General features: G+C 50.1%; 1 protein-coding gene across 2 annotated transcripts in view; it reads right to left on the reverse strand.

The window, feature by feature from the left end:
* Positions 1–13573, reverse strand: part of VDR (vitamin D receptor) — a 54568-nt gene extending 40995 nt beyond the window's left edge. The window contains exon 1 of one of the 2 annotated variants that reach the window (XM_033117271.1): positions 13491–13573. The gene's annotated coding sequence lies outside the window, so the exon portion shown is untranslated. The remainder of the gene's footprint in view (positions 1–13490) is intronic. The other variant, XM_033117272.1, reaches the window with a different exon arrangement.
* Between the last annotated feature and the right edge of the window lie 4924 nt (positions 13574–18497).

Here is an 18497-nt window from a genome sequence, read left to right on the forward strand (position 1 = left end):
CATCTGTTCTCTCCCTATTGGGGCCTGAAGCTCAGCAGTCCTGTGATGTCCCCTGTCTGTCATCAGGGTGACAGCACTTCCTATCCCACTCCTGCCTGTCCATCACCATAAGCAGCGGAAGGCAGAGGGCCGGGAAAGGCTTCAGTGGGTGCCAGGGGGCTGGAGGCCGGCGGCGGCAGTGAGGGCTGCAGCTGCCCTGGCAGCAGTATGGCCCCACCAGAGCCCCCAACCCAGACACTGGGCTGGCTTAAGTTCAGGGGGCCTGGATTCCTGGTTGCCCCCAGTTCTGGAGGGCTTTGGGAGGGCATTCACTTATTGTGGGCTAGATTCTGAGGCCCGTTTCGGAATCGGTGAGGGAACCTGGGTCCTCCGAGATGGCAGGGTTGGGATAACTCTCTATCAGGCTGTCCCCATCCCATAAGGGGCTGACTTACCCAAAGGTATCCTCTCCATCTTCTGGGTTATTAGTGAGGAGTGAACACCCTGCATGTATTCATGAAGCTCCTACGGCCTACGGCAAACAGGGAGGTTCCCATCTACGGTACTGTAGAGGGTGCCACCGGCTGCTCCTCACTTCCTAATTAGAATGATTTCCCCCCAAAGAGCTCTTCCAGAGCTTCTGTTTGGTCAGGGATCCAGCCAGCCTTCTGTGTAGCTTTCCTCTTAGGGGGCCCCCTTGGAGGGTCAGCGAGGCGGCAGCATTTCTGCTTGGCTTCACACTCTGGTGGGCATTGGTTCTGGCATCTGATGCCTTATCTTTGAAGGTAACCCCTGCCTGGTTTTAAGCACTGACTACCTGGCAAGGCCTGTACTAGAAGTCAGAGATGCAATGTCGGGCCACACACAGACCCTGGCCTCTTGAAGGTTATGGTCTATTTGGAGAGACAAACAGAAAGTATAATTCAGTGCAGTCCATGCTATGATACAGGTAAGCGCAGGTGTGACAGGAGCATGCAGGAGAGCACCTGCCTTGTGTTGGCAAGCTCGAGAAGGCTCTGTAGAGGAGGTCATAGTTTACCATGGCAGCGGTAAGAAGGGTATGAGGGTTCTGGGCAGACAGTACTTGGAGGCAGAGAAACTTGTTCTTTATGGCTGGGGAGAGAGAGAGAGGGCACCAGGAAGAGAGAACCTACCGGGCACTCATTTTAATAGAAAGTATATCCCATTCTTTCCTCTACTGAGTACTACTTCTAAGTAAACCCACTGAGTTTGAACACGAGGAATTTTTAATTATTGTAATAATATTTTGAAATTGAAGACATTCAGCCTCCATTCAGATTCCCATTCCAACCTGAATCAACCTTGAACACAGTGAAGAACATAAAAATGGGCCTCTAATCCAGTGGTTCGTTTAGAAAGGGCCACTGAAGCCAGCAAAGCAGCGGGGGATCCCAGCTGGGGTATCCCCAGAGCCACCACCTCCATCCTCCTCTGGAGGGGATCCTTTACCCTGGGAATAGGACCATCAGTAATTGAGCTGGAAGGGAGAAGTAGAGGGGAGAGTTCTGGAAAATTCAGCCCAGCTGAATAGGAAAAAAATACGTTTTGTGAGAGAAAACCAATACAACGAACAAAAGGTTCAATAAGGGCAGATGGACGTTGGTGAACAGCTCAGCGGCACACTACCAGTTCAATCCTTATGTAATACAACAAATAAGGGCGGCCAGATACGGTCGCTGGGCACAGGGAGACCTGGGTTACCACACAGCCCACTGATCCCCAACCTGCCTCCACCAATCCACTGGGCCCACTCATCTCTCTGTCAACAGGGTCACTTCCTTGTTGCCAGGAATTGCTCTAAGGAAGGGCATCAGCCACAAACACACAATGGTCACAAACAACGTGCTCCACGGACACGTGTGGGAAGTCCCCGACACGTGTGGGCACATGTCAGCCCACACTCTGAGTCAGGATGTCCACACTCACTGCTGGCCGATGTAACACAAGCCCAGCCTTCCCCGCAGAGCTATGATTGACGATAACCCTCTTGTTTCAATGTGTCAGGCCAAAATGTCCTAATTGCTCTGAAGGGTTCTTCCCCAGGGCCAACGAGTGGTAGGAAATAGCTGCCTTTGTCCCAACCCATGAACTCTTTCCAAACTATAACGCCCCTCCCCCAGCCCTACCCATTGGCCATCTTCCTCTTCCTTGTTTTTCTCTGGTGGCCAGGGGAAAAGATGGCACAGATTTGCTACATAGAGCAGCACTCAACGCTGCCTTGAGAAGAGCTAAAGCAGGGCCCCCAGAAGAACTACCTCTTTCCCTCTTCAGCAGTCAGCTATCGGCAGCCCCGTCCCCCGCCCACCTGGGCCTTTGCACCAGGTAACAGAATCCCCACTCCCTTCACCTCAACACGCTTTCCAGCAGAGGCAAACATCCCTGGAGAAGGGATTTCATGGACCAGCTAAGAGCCTGCGCTCAATTGAAGGAGCTAGGAGTGAAACTCTGCTCCAGCTGGCTGGGCAGGCTGCACTCTGTCAGCTGGAGGCGCTGCCCGTCAGGCAGCCTGATGGGTAGGGAGGACACCAGGGGCTGTGGCCCATCGCTGCCCTGTGGGGAGAGCTGGCGGCCCCTCCACCCACCACTTCCCCTTTGCTCCCCCACCTCTTACTTTTCCCAGAACTCCCCCTGACCTGATAAACAACTCTGCAGCCATGCTCTTCAGCAGCCCAGGATTGAAGTTTAACAGAGACGAAAATAATTCTCTAGTGAGCTATTTTCTGCCCAGCTTTGGGAACAATAGCTCAGGGTGATGGGTGGTGAGGGTAAGCGTGGGAGAAAGCTGGCCACGGGCCACCCAGTGTTGGCTTAGGGCCTTTCCCATGCTCACTCCACACTCCCTCTGGAGGATTTTCAGGGAAATGGGATCTACCTCAGTCAGGGGCTCAGGACTTCCCAGCTGTCCCACCTATTGCCACCTGTGGACCCCAGGTGAGGAGTAAGGGTGGCAGGTGAGGGAAGGCCTGTGGGAGCGGGGGCTCCCCGCACAGTGGGTTTCAATCCTCCATGACTACTGCTCTCTTATGGGATGGAGGGAAAGAAGAAGAAAACTCTGCTACTTTACCAAGCCTCAAAAAGGGGATTGTATACCCACGTGCCTGTCTTACAGGATTGTTGTGTCAGCTGAGATGAAATACTTAAAGTGTGTTATAAAAAAAGGTTATACTCCATAAAAATGTTGGTTAGTTTATTATTATTCTCCCGGGTATTTAAGAGAAGGAGGAGGACTGAATTCAGGTGTAAAGTAGAGGCTGTGAGGAAACATTCTGAAGTACAACACGGAGTGTGATCCTCTCGCTGGCAGCATGAGGCCCTCGCAGCCCGGGAGGCCCAAAGTGCAGATCGCACATAATAAGCGTCTTTCAATGCCCACCAAGCCCAATCCAAAAAAGTCCTTTTTCCCCCCTTAGATGTTCTTTCCTGGACTGTTAGTTTCCTTTTGATTTCTCTACTCAGAACTTTCCTTGTAATAACTATGGGAAAATATCTGACTGGGAAAACAGAGTTGGGGAGGAAGGAGGGAGGTAGGGAGGGAGGAAAGGCGGGAAAGAAGGAAAAAAGGCGAGGATTCATTCATGGAATATCATCCGCCTGAAAGATTTCATTATAACTTTCCAGAAAAAAACACTCGGCATTACAACGTATTATCTCTTGCCAGGAGGGGGACCCATGGACAGTGCTTTTCATGCGTTTGGGAAGGAATTCTATATAAACCAGGGCTTTCCTGGTCTCATTCTACGTGACAGGCACCTGTTAAAAGTACGAAACTACCAGACGACCTGCTGGAGGCCTGCAGGCTAAACCTGACCATGGATATGTTCTGTTTGCTGCCCCATCCCCAACGCCATCAGCAATGATAAATTTTTAAATTAGTTGTCACTGTTTAAAAAGTGGAGAGGTTTCACTTTTGAAAAAAATCTGGATGTCCAGCTTCCTATTAAAACAAATGAGATAATTTGGCCACATTGGGCTGCAGTTCCAGGGGCAACCCTGCTGACCTGAGGCAAGGCTGTCCCTCCAGCCCCGGCCTGTGCCCTCCAGCCCATCCCACCAGGGTCGGCATCCCTCCAGGGGTGTAGGGAGCTGGCAGTCAGAGTAGCCTAATGGTTATTATAACAGTATATCCCAGGCCTGTATTAAACGTTTTCATGCATTTCTCATCTATGCCTCTCAATAATCCTACGAGGTAGGTAATATTGTTATTCCATTTTACAGAAGAGGAAAACTGAGGTTCAGAGACGTTAAGTGGCTAAATTTCTTGTCCAAAGCCACTGAGCTCCTAAGTCAGCACCAGAGCTTAAATTCAGGTTTTCCTAAGTCCCAAACGTATGGGACTCTTCACCTGCCCACTGTTTCCTACACAGTGTCCAGTCATTCAGTTCAGTTTTCTCCCCTCCAGTTCCTGTCCAAGGAGGGCTGCAAAAGAAGCAGCGCTCATTACACCCCTGGCCTTACTCCCTCCCCCCCACCCCCAACCAGCCCACAGTGACAGCAGAACTCTGTGGTCCAGGAGACAGGTGAAGAGGACAGGCTCTGGAGGCAGCCCGCCTGGGTGCAGACCCCGCCTTCCCGCCCTACCAGCTACGGGCTGTGTGACCAGAACCAGTGACCTGGGTTCCCCAAGCTTCTGTTCCCTCACCTACAAAATGAGAAAAACAGCAATACCTACCTCCTAGGTCTGTGAGGATTAATCGGGATAATGCATGTAAGGTGCTCAGCACAGTGCATGGCACACAGTACGTACCTGTGCAGTAAAGGTTGGTGCTTGCACAACTGTTCCATAACTAGGAAGAATTTATCTGAGGTGCAGCCCAGCTCTTTAAAGATATTTTTGCCACACAAAGCAGTTGCCTTTCGCATCTTTCTAGCTCCGGGGACCTGGTCTACCTACAAACATCTTTGCATCCTGTAAACATCTATTGCGTGTATCTGTGATGGGTTAGGTATCGTGTTGAGTGGTGACACTTGAGAGATGGGATTCAGACCTGTCCTCAGGGGCTCACAGTAGAGTGGGGGGAACTGGAAAGTTGAATAGTCACAGCCCTGTCACGTGGTGTTTAGCTCTCCCCTCCCTACCCTGTCCCAGCCATCCGAGGAGAAGCTGGGGCTGAGTCCGACTCTATTCCTCCTGGTCTCCAACCCTTTCCAGAACTTTACCAGGAGGCACTCAATGGCACATGAGCTCCACTTTACCTCCAGTTTCTCAGGCTGCATGTTTGAGTTCTTCCACTGCACACAGGTTAACATAATTCCATTTCAACAAAGCTGTTCAGATCTCAGGTGGAGTTCATCATAATGGAATTTTACCTGAGGCAGGCCATCCCCCACTTCTTAACATCATGGCACCCAAGACGTTGGTGTGCTTGCCAAATAGGCTGGGTACAAGTAACTTCCCAGCCCTGGCAGAGGCTGGGAAACTCAGAGCCATTTGGAACAAAGAACTCTGCCCCGAAGGTGTTTTCCAGCATCATCCTGGCCAGCCTGGAACTGTCCCATTCACCCTCCACTGGCACCACCTGCGGCCTCTTTTCCAGCCCTCCTCGGACAGGAGGGGGAAGGGGGAAAACTGAACTGAATGACCGGACACTGTGCAGGAAACACACGTTTGGGACTTAGGAAAACCTGAATTTAAGCTCTGGTGCTGACTTAGGAGCTCGATGGCTTCGGCAAGAAATTTAGCCAATTAACGTCTCTGAACCTCAGTTTCCTTCTCTGTAAAATGGAATAATTATATTACCTACCTCGTAGGATTGTTGAGAGGCATAAATGAGAAATGCATGAACACGTTGAACACAGGCCTGGGCTATATGTATAACAACCATTAGGTTATTATGACTGCCAGCTATGATATGATATGTAAACCTCACGAGGGTCAAAGGTTGTGCAGAGAGAGGCACTGGGACAGAGCTGGGGGTGGGGATGGCTGAAGCATCGGTGGAGCCCTGCCACTGAGCCCAGCGTAGGCCTGGTGACCAGGATGAGGCCTAGGGCAGAGGTGCTTACCTGCCTCTGGAGCTGACAGGCACAGACTAGATGAGTAATTACAGGATTGCGGGCTGGGATGGCCCAGGCAACTGCCCAGCCAGCCACATTCTTTTGTCCCGTGGGTGGTTGGGTGGGTGGGCAGCTGGCTGTCTAAGTGGCTGCCAGGACACTGGCTATATCTAACACCTCTTAAACCCAGCACCCTCAGGAACCGCGATCAACCCTTGGAAGGAGAAGGGGTTCTCTGAGGGAGTTCTGCTCCTTCCCCAAGGCACTGCCTCTGTTCTCTACACTCCAGCCACTCCCTGCTTCTCAGATTGGACAAGTCAGAGGGTCAAAGAACAAGGCCAGACTCTAAACAGTGGAGACTATTAAACTTCAGTTCACCTGATCTGGAGACTTGAAATAATCCAGAAGCCCTGGACAGACGTGAATCCCATCACTGTCCCCAGCCCCGTGTGCTTTGATTGGCTAGCACACACATCATTCTGTTACTTCTATGTCCTTTGCTCAAAACTGATGCCCAGGGAAAATATAATCCCTTCCAAGGCTCTTGAGAAAAATGCAATTCAATGGGTATTAATTGAGCACCTACTGTTTGCTCAGCACTGACACCAGGCTCTTGGTTGAACGGAACAGGATGCCAAGTGTGGGGGAGGATGTGGAGCCATGGCTTCCCTCACCCACTGCTGGTGCAAGCCCCGTGAGGAAAGACTTCAGCTGCACCCAGAGAACCTGCACAGGGCTCTCCGTCAAGTTGTGGCACGTATGGAGCCACCTGAGCACAACACAGCAGACAGGCACACACATACGCCGGAAACCAGGTCCTTACGTTGAGGATGATACAGTTATTGTAGCTGAAAGGGACTTCAGAAACTCATCGAGTACAACTTTTTCATTTTAGAAATGAAGTCTGTATCAAATATTGAAAGGATGGGAACAATGAGAACTTTTATCCACTACTGAAAGGAGAGGTTTTTTCAGTTGTTGTTGTTTTTTTTGACACAACCACTGTGGAAAACAGTTTGGCTTTGTAGAGTAATGCCAACCATGGAATTCCATGTGACCCAACAATTCCATTCCTGGGTATATGCCCTAGAGAATGCCTACACATGCTCTAGGAGAAAGCACAACGTATCCCAAGCAGTAGTATCTCATCATGATAGCCCCCAACTGGAAACACCGCAAAACGTCCAGCAACAAGAGGAAATAAGATGTGGCCTATTCTTACAACGGGATACTACACTGCAGTGAAAACTAACGAGCTACAGCTGTGTGCATCGACCTGGCTGAATCTCAGAAACATGATATTGAGTGAAAAAAGGGCATCACAGAGCCCACACATGTATGTAAACTCCAAAGACACGTAGGACTAAATATATTGTTTTGTAAAACAGAGATAGATGATAACTTACAAAGAAAAGCAAGGAAATAACCCAAACTCAAAATATTAATTACTGTGGGGTTAAGAGCAGGGAGGGGGATGCAAATAGGCAGAGGAAAGGGGGCGTTTAAGGTCCATTCCGAACTTAGTGGGTACAGTATATACTATTTTTTAATCTAAGCATATTGTATACTCTTGTGTGTATGACGTATTTCACAGTTAAACAATAAACAAACACAATGGAAGAATCTGAGTCCCAGAGAAGCTAAATAACTTTCCCAAGCTCATCAGCTAACAAATGGCAGAAAGAGAAATCAATTTACTGAATATTAGGTGCCAAGACAGCCATTCCTGGATTCGAAAGGGAACTCTCCCAATGATGTGTTTCTGATCCAGTACAATTGAAAACAATTGCAAGCATCTTTTCTTTTCACTCTTAATTTCCCAGTGTCTTGAATAGTGCTTAGCACACAGTAGGCCCTTGAAGTACATCTATCGAATGACTGCAATGCTTTTCAAGGGCCTATTTCGTGCCAGGCACTTATTTACATCGTCCGCAATCCTCGCACAATCCTATGAGGGAGTCGTCATAACCCCCAGTTTATAGATAAGGAAACTGAGATTCAGAGAGATTAAGAAACTTGCCCAAGGTCACAAGCTAGAAAATGATAAAGCCAGGATTTAAACCCAAGTGCGTCTAACATAAACCCTGTGTTTCTCCCATTCCACCAGGTTGGTGGCACAGCTTCTAATACCTAGCACTAGCTAAAATTCAGCCATATACCAAGGAACCCCAGAAACCCCAGCTGATGTGGGTAGGCTGAGCGTTTTTCCTCCTCTGCGTCTGGGCTCTGGTACTTAGAGTGGCTTATAGGCCCAGGCCCAGTACCAGCAAGCCGTGCAGAGCAGTGGTCACAGGTTAACTTTGCAGCCATGAGCAGGTTACTACATCTCTTTAAACCTTGGTTTCCCCATATACATGATGGTGAGAATGATAGTCACTTACTCCAAAGAGAGGTTGTGATGATAGAAGAAGACAAGCAAAGGAATTGGTACAGTGCCTGGCAGAGGCTGTCTTCCTCCAGGTGGGCTAGGGTCAGGAATATTCCTTAAGGGGTAGCCAGGAGGGGAAGAGGTAAACAAGGTGAGAATAGCTCCCAGGTGACAATGGGACAACGGCCTTTTCTTCCTTGGTACATATAGCACATAGAAGGTTATCAATAGAGTGCCTTCTTGGAAATTGAAAGAGTATTTCTTATTTACCTTCCAGACCATTCAAGTCTTATTTGCTCCCATGCAATCGCTCTCACAGATCTTGTCTGCTGTTTTCACCCCAGTAAGGTACCTGGGACTGCTAGAGAGGCACCGAGGCCCGAGGGTACTGGCAGAGGCGGCCTCCTTCTGAGTGGCCACTGTCCCCAGGGTAACCTTTGAGCAAATCAAGCTTGCTCCCAGTTCAACTTGTTCAAACGAGTTAGTGAATCTACCCCTGCCGCTCACAAACATTTATTGCAGGCCTATTCTGCACAAGGCATGGCCTGAATGTCCTGTGGCTGTCTGTAAGTGCACAAGTAGTAGGGTTCCACGGAGGTTAAGACAGACCCAAGTATGAACCCTGACACTCCCACTCCCCAGCTGTGTCACCTTAGTACGTCACTCAACCTCACAGAGCCTCAGCTTCCCATCTGTAGCAGGAACGTAACAGTGGTTCTGTCCCACAAGGTTGTGGCAGGCCTGGGAGGCCACGCATGCCACATACCTAGCACAGCACCTGGTACAACTGAACTGAGGGCTCAGTGAGTAGCTGTTCCTGGAGCTACAACTCCAGTGCCAGCAGGTGGCACACACTGGATGTGTCACCAGCAGAGCCTTGGGACTTGTGGGTGCCCCACAGTGCCTGGAATGTCACACCTTGCATAATACCTCAAGGCTTCCACCTGTCGTAGAAGGCCAGTGAGAGGCAGCAGCTTCCCAGGAAGCAGCCACTGGGTCCTGCCAAACTCCACTTTCCCGCTGGTACAGCTGCCCACGCTCTGCTCAGAACCAGGACTCTCCCCTGTGCAGAATGGGGACTTTGTGTCGCATCTGGTTCTGGGAACACTGCTTGGTCTATTCCTTGGCACGGGACCTGCAGGGCAGGTTTGCAAAAGCATGACACATACTCAGAAGCCTGCTGCTTCTGCCTCTCACTCCTGCCATTTACCTACCAGCCACCCCTTCCTCTTCCTGCTGGCACAGGGGTCTCTCCCCTCTTGTCTCCCCACAAGTCACTTCAAAGGGAGGGACTTCCCAAGAAGTCTTCATCTGCCCTTGTCATTTGTCGGATCATGACTTACTTCCTGCCAGAGTAGACAGAATCACTGCAGTCAACAGGGAGGCTCCACCCCCCACACCCAACGTCCAACGACGTGCACACTGTTCCTCTAGGGACTCTCCAGGGAGCCCACCCTGCGCATCAGGACCACAAGGACCAAGGACTCAGAAGGGAGGGCAGTTTCTCTTCCACATGTCACCAGGGCAGGATACAGTAGCTGCCACCAACGCCTATAGCTTCGGTTGAGCAAGAACAGTCTGTCCCCACCCTGGACCATTTCCCCAACAGTCAGACCAGACAAGAGAGTCAGACTCCAGTGGCCAAGGGACCTGACCCCATCTCCCGCTAAGCAGCTTCTCCCTGGCTCTGACTTCCACTTTGCATACCATTTCTCCGGAACCTGATTATAAGTGACCTGTGCCCTTTCTCCACATGGGCAAGGTTTGACTACCCTTCCCTTCCTGGTTGTTTACCTGACCTAGAGTTGGACTTTCCCATGGGATGGTGTGGCCCCAGAGGTCTGAGAAACTGGACAGACAAAATGAGGAGGCTGCAGAAATGGGGGAAGGGGGAAGAGGAAGCAGGAGGCTCTTTTGGCTCCATTATAACTCTGATTTCCCCAGGGGCAGCTGAAGGGGATTTGGCAGGTCTTCCTGTCCCTGTCTGAGGTAGGGGTGGGGCAGGAAAACCAAAGGTGAAGCCGGTCACCAGTCAAGGGTGAAGGGCAGTCACAAGAATGGGAGGCTGGGTCCTGGGAGAGGGTGGCTGGGAGCAGTGCGGCCCTCAGGGAGAAGACTGGAATTGGCTGATCACACAGAGGAGCACGCTGGGAGGTTGGGGCTGCTTTCAGAATTAAGCTACCCCCTCTTCCCATCCTCATTAAGCACCACCCCCGTCCTCTCCTCCTCATGAAACCCATTCCCACACATCTTCCCTGCTGTGACCCCCACTGAGTCTCCTCGTTCACCAGAGTTCACCAGAATGACCAAATGTCCCAGTTCGCCCTGGATAGTTTTGGATTATGTCTATTGTCCTGACATGACGATGAATAGCACCCCCTCCCACTCAAAGTCTCCCAGTTTAGACAATAACTTATACGGCCACTCTCTCTAGCACATCCAGGAGGGCACTGACACAGGAGGGTCAAGGGAGAATCAGAGGAAACTGCAACTAGAAGTGATGTCGTGGTGGTCCAAAGTGACAGCCAGGCTGCTTCTGTCCAGCTGGATCCCCTCAGCGGTGGGCAGGAGTGAAAGGAGAGCCTGAGGGCTGCTGCCCATCCTGGGCTCAGGTCATCCTGGGGAAGAGGCCTGCTCTGGGGGGTTCTGCTTCCTGGTATCCCTCAAAGGGCCTGGCACCACGCTGCGCACACAAGAGGCTCTTAATCAAATCCTGTCATTTCCTTACTTCCTGCTACCTGCATCTGAAACAGACCTGCAGTAGTGACAAATGGAAAGCTGGAGTCCTGTAACTCATCCTGTCAAGCAACAAACTGCAGTGCTATCCTGGCTCAGTCTTCTAGGAGATCCTGACTCTGGCTCTCCGGCCACTAGAACCCAACTGCTGGACGTTGGCGACAGCAGGTTCCAGCAGAGGCAGCTCTTGGCTGGAATGGTCAGCGCTTCCTTAGGATATGGGGTAAAGAACTGAATGACTGGAACACCTCCTCCCGTTTTGGATAAGCATTTGGTGTGGCTCACTGGGCCCTAGGCCTTCCTCCAAACACACAACACATTGTCTTTGGACACTAGCTATTCATTCTGGGAATGAAGATGGGGGGTCCAGGAGGTCCTCTTGGTGCTTCCTCTGGGACTTAGTTCCAAAAGGAGATCAGTTCTGAGGTCGAATGGGGTAAGAAGACTGAGAATCCATAAACACAGATAACCAGTGCACCCCAAACAGCATCAGACCTTCTACAATATTTATATAAATAAAGCATCATGGCATTTGCTGAGGAGCTGTGAGGGGTCGGGAAATCTTCCTAACTCTCTTCTTTTCCCTGCTTCCTTATCCCACTCTGCTCTTTCCTTATCCTTTTTCTCTTCCCTCCTTTCTTATCCTTTACCCTGGGAAGAGTCCCAGTACTGGCTGATGAGGGACCAGACAAACTGAAGCCATGGGACCAGCCAGAGCACACACTGTGAATCCCCCAGCTTTATTCAGTTTGAGTCAGCCCATGGACCCTGCAATGAGTCCAGAGAAGCCACTTGAAAGGGGCAATGGACTCTGGGACCCCCAATTCTGCTCAAGGATCTGAAGCACTCAAAACAAAAGCCAGAGAAAAATCTGCAGTCTTACTTCTTCCTGGTCTAGCTGTATACCAGTCCTGATACCATTCCAGAAGGACCCACAACCTCCTCCAGCACTTGGACAAGGAAAGGATGAGGACGGTCCCCCAATACACAACACTCTTGGTTGATAGAGTTGAGGCTCCAGTCAGTGTCCCGACAATCCATTTCCGTCTCAGCAAACCACCCCCACTTTCTAGCCTGGCTTAAAACCTTCTTTGCCAATACCATGCCTTCCCCAGTCCCGGAACCTTCCTGATTTCTTGTGCATACCACCTCACTAACAGAGATGGGTAGCTATGGAACAAGATCACTAGGCAGACATGGAATGAGTGGCGAGAAAACTCTACGGTGCTGGGATGCATCTCCTGATCCTAGAAGAAGAGAGGAGAGATGTGGACTTACCACAATCCCTTCACAGTCAACCCTTCTGGAATACCATAGCTATCCCATAATCACTGCTGTGTTGGGTGTCTCCTTCAGGAGTGGCCACCACTGACCGTAAGGAAGACAGCCTTCCAGCAGGGAGCTGGATCAGAGCTGAACTCTGCCCACGAGAGCTTCTGCAATGCTCAGAAAATGCCTGCCCAACTGCTTGCCTGGGCTCTGGCCCCTCTGGCTGCAACTGAGCCCAGACAGGAGGCTGACTCACTCACCACACGGAGGAGGAGGAAGAGGAGGAGGAGACAGAGGAGGAGGAGATGCGGGAAGGGCCTGGGCTCAGAGACCCAGGGCTCTCCCAGCCCAGGCAGCCTGGTCTCAGCGTCAGTAGTCCATGGGGGAAGGGGGCAGTGTCTACTGCTCTGTGGAACCCACATGCAGTTCCCACCTGGATACTGCCCCTCAATCCTCCCTCATCCACTGCCCCCAACGTGCCTGCCCAGCACCCGCACTCCCCAAACAGAAACTACTCCTTGAGTCCCTTCCTCAATTAGATGCTTGCCTCTAAGTTCTGCTGGACATCAATGGACAACTCCTGAAAAATAAATCCAGTGCTCTAGGGCCAACTAGGTCTAAAATCATTGGTGGTTAAAAAAAAAGTCAAGAAAAATACTTAAAAGATCCAGCTCCACCATGGCAGGTGATCATACCTGGGTCCTACAAGATAAGGCTACACACACTCCAGCCCTAGGAGATCTTAGCGCCATCGACAGCCAGTCTCTCCCTTTCTTACTCTTCCACTCTATGCCAAAGCGCCCGACACAAGAAGGAAACAAACGCTTCTTGTTGCCCAAGTCCTGAGCACTGTGCTAGCGGAGCATTTCTGCGTTAAGCTGCCCGAGAACCGAAGAGGTCGCTGCTCCCTCGCCAGCCTGGCACTAACTTCAGCTCTTTCTCAGACCACAGTGTCCCCTCAGTGCCCCAGCCTCATGGCACGACAGCCTGGATCTCAGTCGTCAAGTTGGCCCCTGCGACTTAAGACTCTAGGGCTTGCACTCAGACCCAGGATCCCCGACGCCCCCATCCGAGCCTAATCCCGACCCTGAGACCCCCTTCCCCGCCACTCCCGGCTCCGCACCTGGTCTGGCGGGTGGGCACGCTGCTCCGCGCTCCCAGTGCCTCCGGCTCGGCTGCTGCCTTTTGACAAGCAGAGACAGCCCAGCACCTGGCCCCGCCCTCGCAAGGCCCCGCCCCTGGTCCCTCCCCGTGCCTTGGCCCCGCCCACAGGTCCAGTCGTCGCTTGCCAAGAACTCCATCGGCGCTGCAACCATCTTGATTGACTTGGAATCAACCACTGCACTGTCGTTTAGGAGACTCTGCCCAATATAGTCCTACACGACTGCCGTCCACAAGGCAAGGCATGCTTCTGTCTTCCGTGCGTGAGTTTTCGATGCTTATGTGTGTGCAGATCCACGCTTCTGCCTGCGATCATCTGTGATGCACTCCCCCATCCCCTGCTAATGTGGTTCTATCCAGCCTGCGGCGGACACCTCCTCCAGGTGCGTCACCCCCACCTGGGCTGACCTGGCCAGGATTTCTCCTTGGTCTGCCCGGCGCTGGGGGGCGCCCGCCGAGAGCTCCAACAATTCTCACCGCGCTACTGGGAAATACCACGGCGCCGCTCGCAGTAGTGGTATTACTACTGCGGAGCGCCAGGGAGCTTAGCCCGACCGCACACGCTAGAATAAAAGAGCAAACGGAAAACGGCGCAGAAGTGGAGCCTGGAGTGCATCGTCATCCGCACTCGACGTCCCCTCGGCCGCGACGCCGGCTGACTACGTTCCTGGCCCGCCGCGAACCTCATTCAAGCGAGCTCAGTCTCAGCTTCCCGGGACTCTGGTCCCCAGTCTCCCACCCTTCACCCCCATCCGATACTGGTGTAAAGAGAAGGAAGGAGGTAAAGTACATCCTGAGACCTGGAATTGTAGGTGGATGCAGAAAATACACCATAGAAAATTTTGGCTAAAAATTACTCGTCTTCTTTTGCTACGTGCTAGATGCTGGAGGAGAGATGAAAAAGATGTGCTTCCTTCCTAGAGTTCACTGTCCAGTGGGAGAATGTATACATAAATAGTAATTACAACATAGTTCTACAATAGATGTCCACCAAGTCGTCCAGCAATTGGTGACCTCCCTTAGTCAGGGAAAATACTGCCTTTAACAGAGGAGGAAACCATGGCTCAGAGAGACCAGCTGAGCAGGTGGGAAATTGAGGCATAGAGAGGTTAAGTGATTTGCCCAACATCACACAGATATTCAATAAAGGACAGTACTAGAGAACCAGCAAGTTTTTTGGTGCAATGGACTGCCAACCATTTCTGAGACAGTTATGCTAGACTGTGATAATCGGCCCCTCTCAAACTCTCAATAATTGCATCAAAAGAAATGGACTGAGGCTAAACAGAAGGAAGAACCTTCAAATGGTGAAGGTTGTTAAGCACTGAAACGGTTCTTTAAGGGAGTATCATGGAAACTTTCTGGAAAAGTTGTAAAACAGAAGAGAGACACATTGTTTCATTGAACCTGGGAATGGACCATCTATTCTGAGAAACAGATGAAAGGATGTGCCCCTTTGGAGGTCCTGCCAGTCTGATGGATGGATTTTTGCTTGTAGTGAAAGTAAAAGAACGAATCTCTTTCTCCAAAACATAATTGGAAAGCTAGCAGTGATTCTCTTGGGGAGAAAAGTACAAGAGGAAATCTCTAACAACCAACACTTTGGGTCATTCTCAGGAAGTATCATGAACCTCTGGAAAAGGTTAATGTGGTGCTTAATTGACCAGACAGGTGAACCTGGCATCTTGAAAATAAACCTTATCAAAAAATGGTAAAAGAGAGTATTAAGTATTCCATCGCAATTGACCATTAGTCTCTTTTCACAGCTCTTCATTTTATTTTCATTACAACCTTTTGCATCAGGAAGAGTAGAAAATACTCTCTCCATTGTATAACTGATGTGCAGAGTTGTCAAAGTTCTTACAGCGGGGAGTGACGGGGCTACTTAAACCTAGGTCTTCTCTCTGCACTTCTCACTGCCTCTCAAAAAAAAAAAAAATGATTTCCATGGGCTTTTCACCTGTTGGACCACAATCTAGATAAGCCAGATTTGGCAGATTTGTAGGAATTTACATGTCATCTCAGTCCCCAGCACAGGCTGTCCTCAGTCCCATCACTATGTCCCTAACCAAGTTCTTTTTATCTTCCTCCAATACCTGAACGTGCTCTCTCATCTATCTCTCCAGACCATGTTCTCTTTCAGATCCTGTCTGTCCCATTAGGCCTCTCCTGACCTCTCAATCCAAAATGACCTGTCAATTCTCTGGCCTTCGTAGCATGTGTTCTATGTATTGCATGGTTTACCAACTGATAACGAGCTATCTTGTATTTATATTAAACAAAGGTGGATTTTTGTACTTCAGTTTTATTCTTAGGGAGAATGTTATTTTGTGGAAGTAGAAAAGCAAAATACCTAAGATGCACTGCTCCCGGTTTTGTCTTAATCACTAACTGTCTCCTGGTCTTGCTTCTCCTTAGCCAGAGACTGGGAAAGGAGGTTGCTGTCCATTACCCTGTTCTCTCAAATACGGATCACAGACAGCATTCCTGTACGTACTTCAGAATTAATAGTTTTAAACTCCTCTAGCTTGACTGCTGTACAATACATGTATCAGAACCTCTGCAGAAAACAGTAATTTTCTCTTTCTTTTCCCCAAAGTTAACATTTCTTGTATTCTCACTTGTCCCTGGGAGGGGTGGTGGTCCTTATAGGTCCTGATAGAAAGGCCTTTGTTCAGATTGTTTTTTGTTAGTTTTCATCTCTGAAAAATTACACCAGGGACTATCTACTAGGCAGGATATCATGAGTTATATAGTGCTATAGACGAAATAGTCTGTATAGTAACCAAAGAGCCCTTCTAGATGGGACCTGCCTGGGAGAAAAGATTCTAGAGGTGCCAGGCTGATGCCACCCCAGTGCACATCACTTCACAAAATCTGGGGAAAGGCAGAGGCTGGTCTCTGGGCTGCTCTGCCAGGCTCCAGGTGCCTGTGGGTGGCCTGGGAAGGCCTGCAGTCAGGCCACAGGGCTGCAGCCTGTCCTCAACTGATAGGCTCCCCTTTTCTGCGGCCTGGTCATTGTCCCTGAGGCTGGCTGGCACTTTCTGAACCTTTTTCCATGGTGCCAGCACTGGAGTGTATCACTTCATCCCTGCAGGGTTCCCAGAGACTCCATTCCCATGGACAGAGGTTTATAAGCTGTCCAGAGGCAGCTCTCCAGGTAAAATGTGCCCTTTGAGCTCTCCCTGGGACACTCCCATCTGTTTGCTTTTCCTTTTTTTAGGGCCCTTCTTTCCCCTTAAAAATTTTATGGTTATGGGCATGGTGGGAATGAATGGAAGACTCTTCCTCAGCCAACTCACAAAGAACATGCTAAGAGACACAGAGTCATGGATTCACAGAGACAGAAGCCACCAGGCCGCTCAGGCAGTTCTCCTGTTTTAGAGATTAAAAAAAAAATTAAATCCAGAAAGGTTAATTCATTTATATTTTCCATGCCATGTTAGGGCTGTTCTCTCTGTTTATAATCCAGATGGTGAAAATGGAATGAATAAATGGGAGAAGCTGTAAACAATGAAATCAACCCAAACAAAAGGGTCTTCCCAGGACAGTGTTTTTCAAAATTTTCACTGAAATCCATAGTAAGAAATAAGTTTTTATCGTGACCTAGTATACCCGTGTGCATATATATATATATATATATATATATATATATATATATATATATATTAGGTTGGTGCAAAAGTAATTGTGATTTAAAAGGTTAATACTTGCATAGCTAGCTAGCTAGCTAGCTAGCTAGCTAGAGATATAGATATAAAGTTTTATGAAACAAGAGATGCCCTGCAATGCTTTCTTTTCTATCATTTTCTCTTCCCTCCCTCCCGCCCTCCCCTTTGTCTTTCTGTCCTTTTAGGGATCCACCAAACCGATTTCATAGTCCTCAATGGATTGTGACCCAAAGTTTGCAAAAGTCCTTCTTGCCATGGGATGCCCTCATTTAGAAGCTGCAACATGAGCTTCCCAGAAAGGCCTGAGAGACCAGCCCCGCTCACACAGAGCACCCCCAGAAGCCTACAGTGGCTCCACAATGGCTCCGGTGCTTTAGAGGACTCTATCTCCAAGGCCTACGGTCAGGGTTAGGTCACTGAAGCAGCAGAATCTCCAGTGTTGGCCTTTGTGGCCTTAATTCAGCTGTTGTCTTACCATGCTCCTGCATTTTCCAGCTTTGGAGGTTCTTTCAGCCTCAGGAAACTTTATGGCATCTCAGAAATCCTGACTCCTCCAGAACAGGACAGCTGTGGGGAGTTGTGTGCAAAACCATGAGAAGTGAGTGTCCACAGACTCAGCCTGCCCTGGAAACAGTAGGACACCGCTGGTTACTCAATCCAAATCCATCTGGCTCCAGGGCTCCATTCCCAGTAGCCCAGCTCATGTCTCCATCCTCAGGACTTTTGGCACTTGTCTTTCCCACCTGCTCCCACCTCCTCAAGCCCTAGGCTGCCAGCCTACTGGCCCGCACACAGCGTCTGCTGGCATGGTAGAGCAGAGCCTAGGGGCCGGATGAAGGAAGGTGTAGACTCCCACCTGCACCTTCAGGCAGAGGCTGCTCCAGAGCTCTCCCAAGCTCCCAGGTATTTGCCGGGCTCCCATCCAAACCCCAGCAGACAATGATGACTTTTCAAGCCCCAGCCCCAACCATAGAGACGAGTGGAATAAACTAGAGGCGCGGGTCCTTTCCTCTGTAGGTCTCCTATGGCTGTAAGTTTTGCAACCACTACAATGACTCTAGTAGATGACGTGACCCCTATCTCCTCACCCTTGGGGAATTCTGATTTTGCTCCTTTAGGGAAGAGTTGTGAGAGAGCCTAGTGAGGGAGGAAAGAGGCGAGGCTCTGTGGCATGGGGGAGGTATCCCGGGGGCAGGAGAGAGTCCAGTTAAAGTCATAGCGCTGCTGAAGAGGTCAGCAGGGAAAGTCTGACTATTTCCAAAAGAAACGCCCCTTCCCCGCAGCAAGGTCTCCACGGA

This window comes from Rhinolophus ferrumequinum, chromosome 10 (assembly GCF_004115265.2).
Source record: "Rhinolophus ferrumequinum isolate MPI-CBG mRhiFer1 chromosome 10, mRhiFer1_v1.p, whole genome shotgun sequence".
NCBI classification, from domain to species: domain Eukaryota; kingdom Metazoa; phylum Chordata; class Mammalia; order Chiroptera; family Rhinolophidae; genus Rhinolophus; species Rhinolophus ferrumequinum.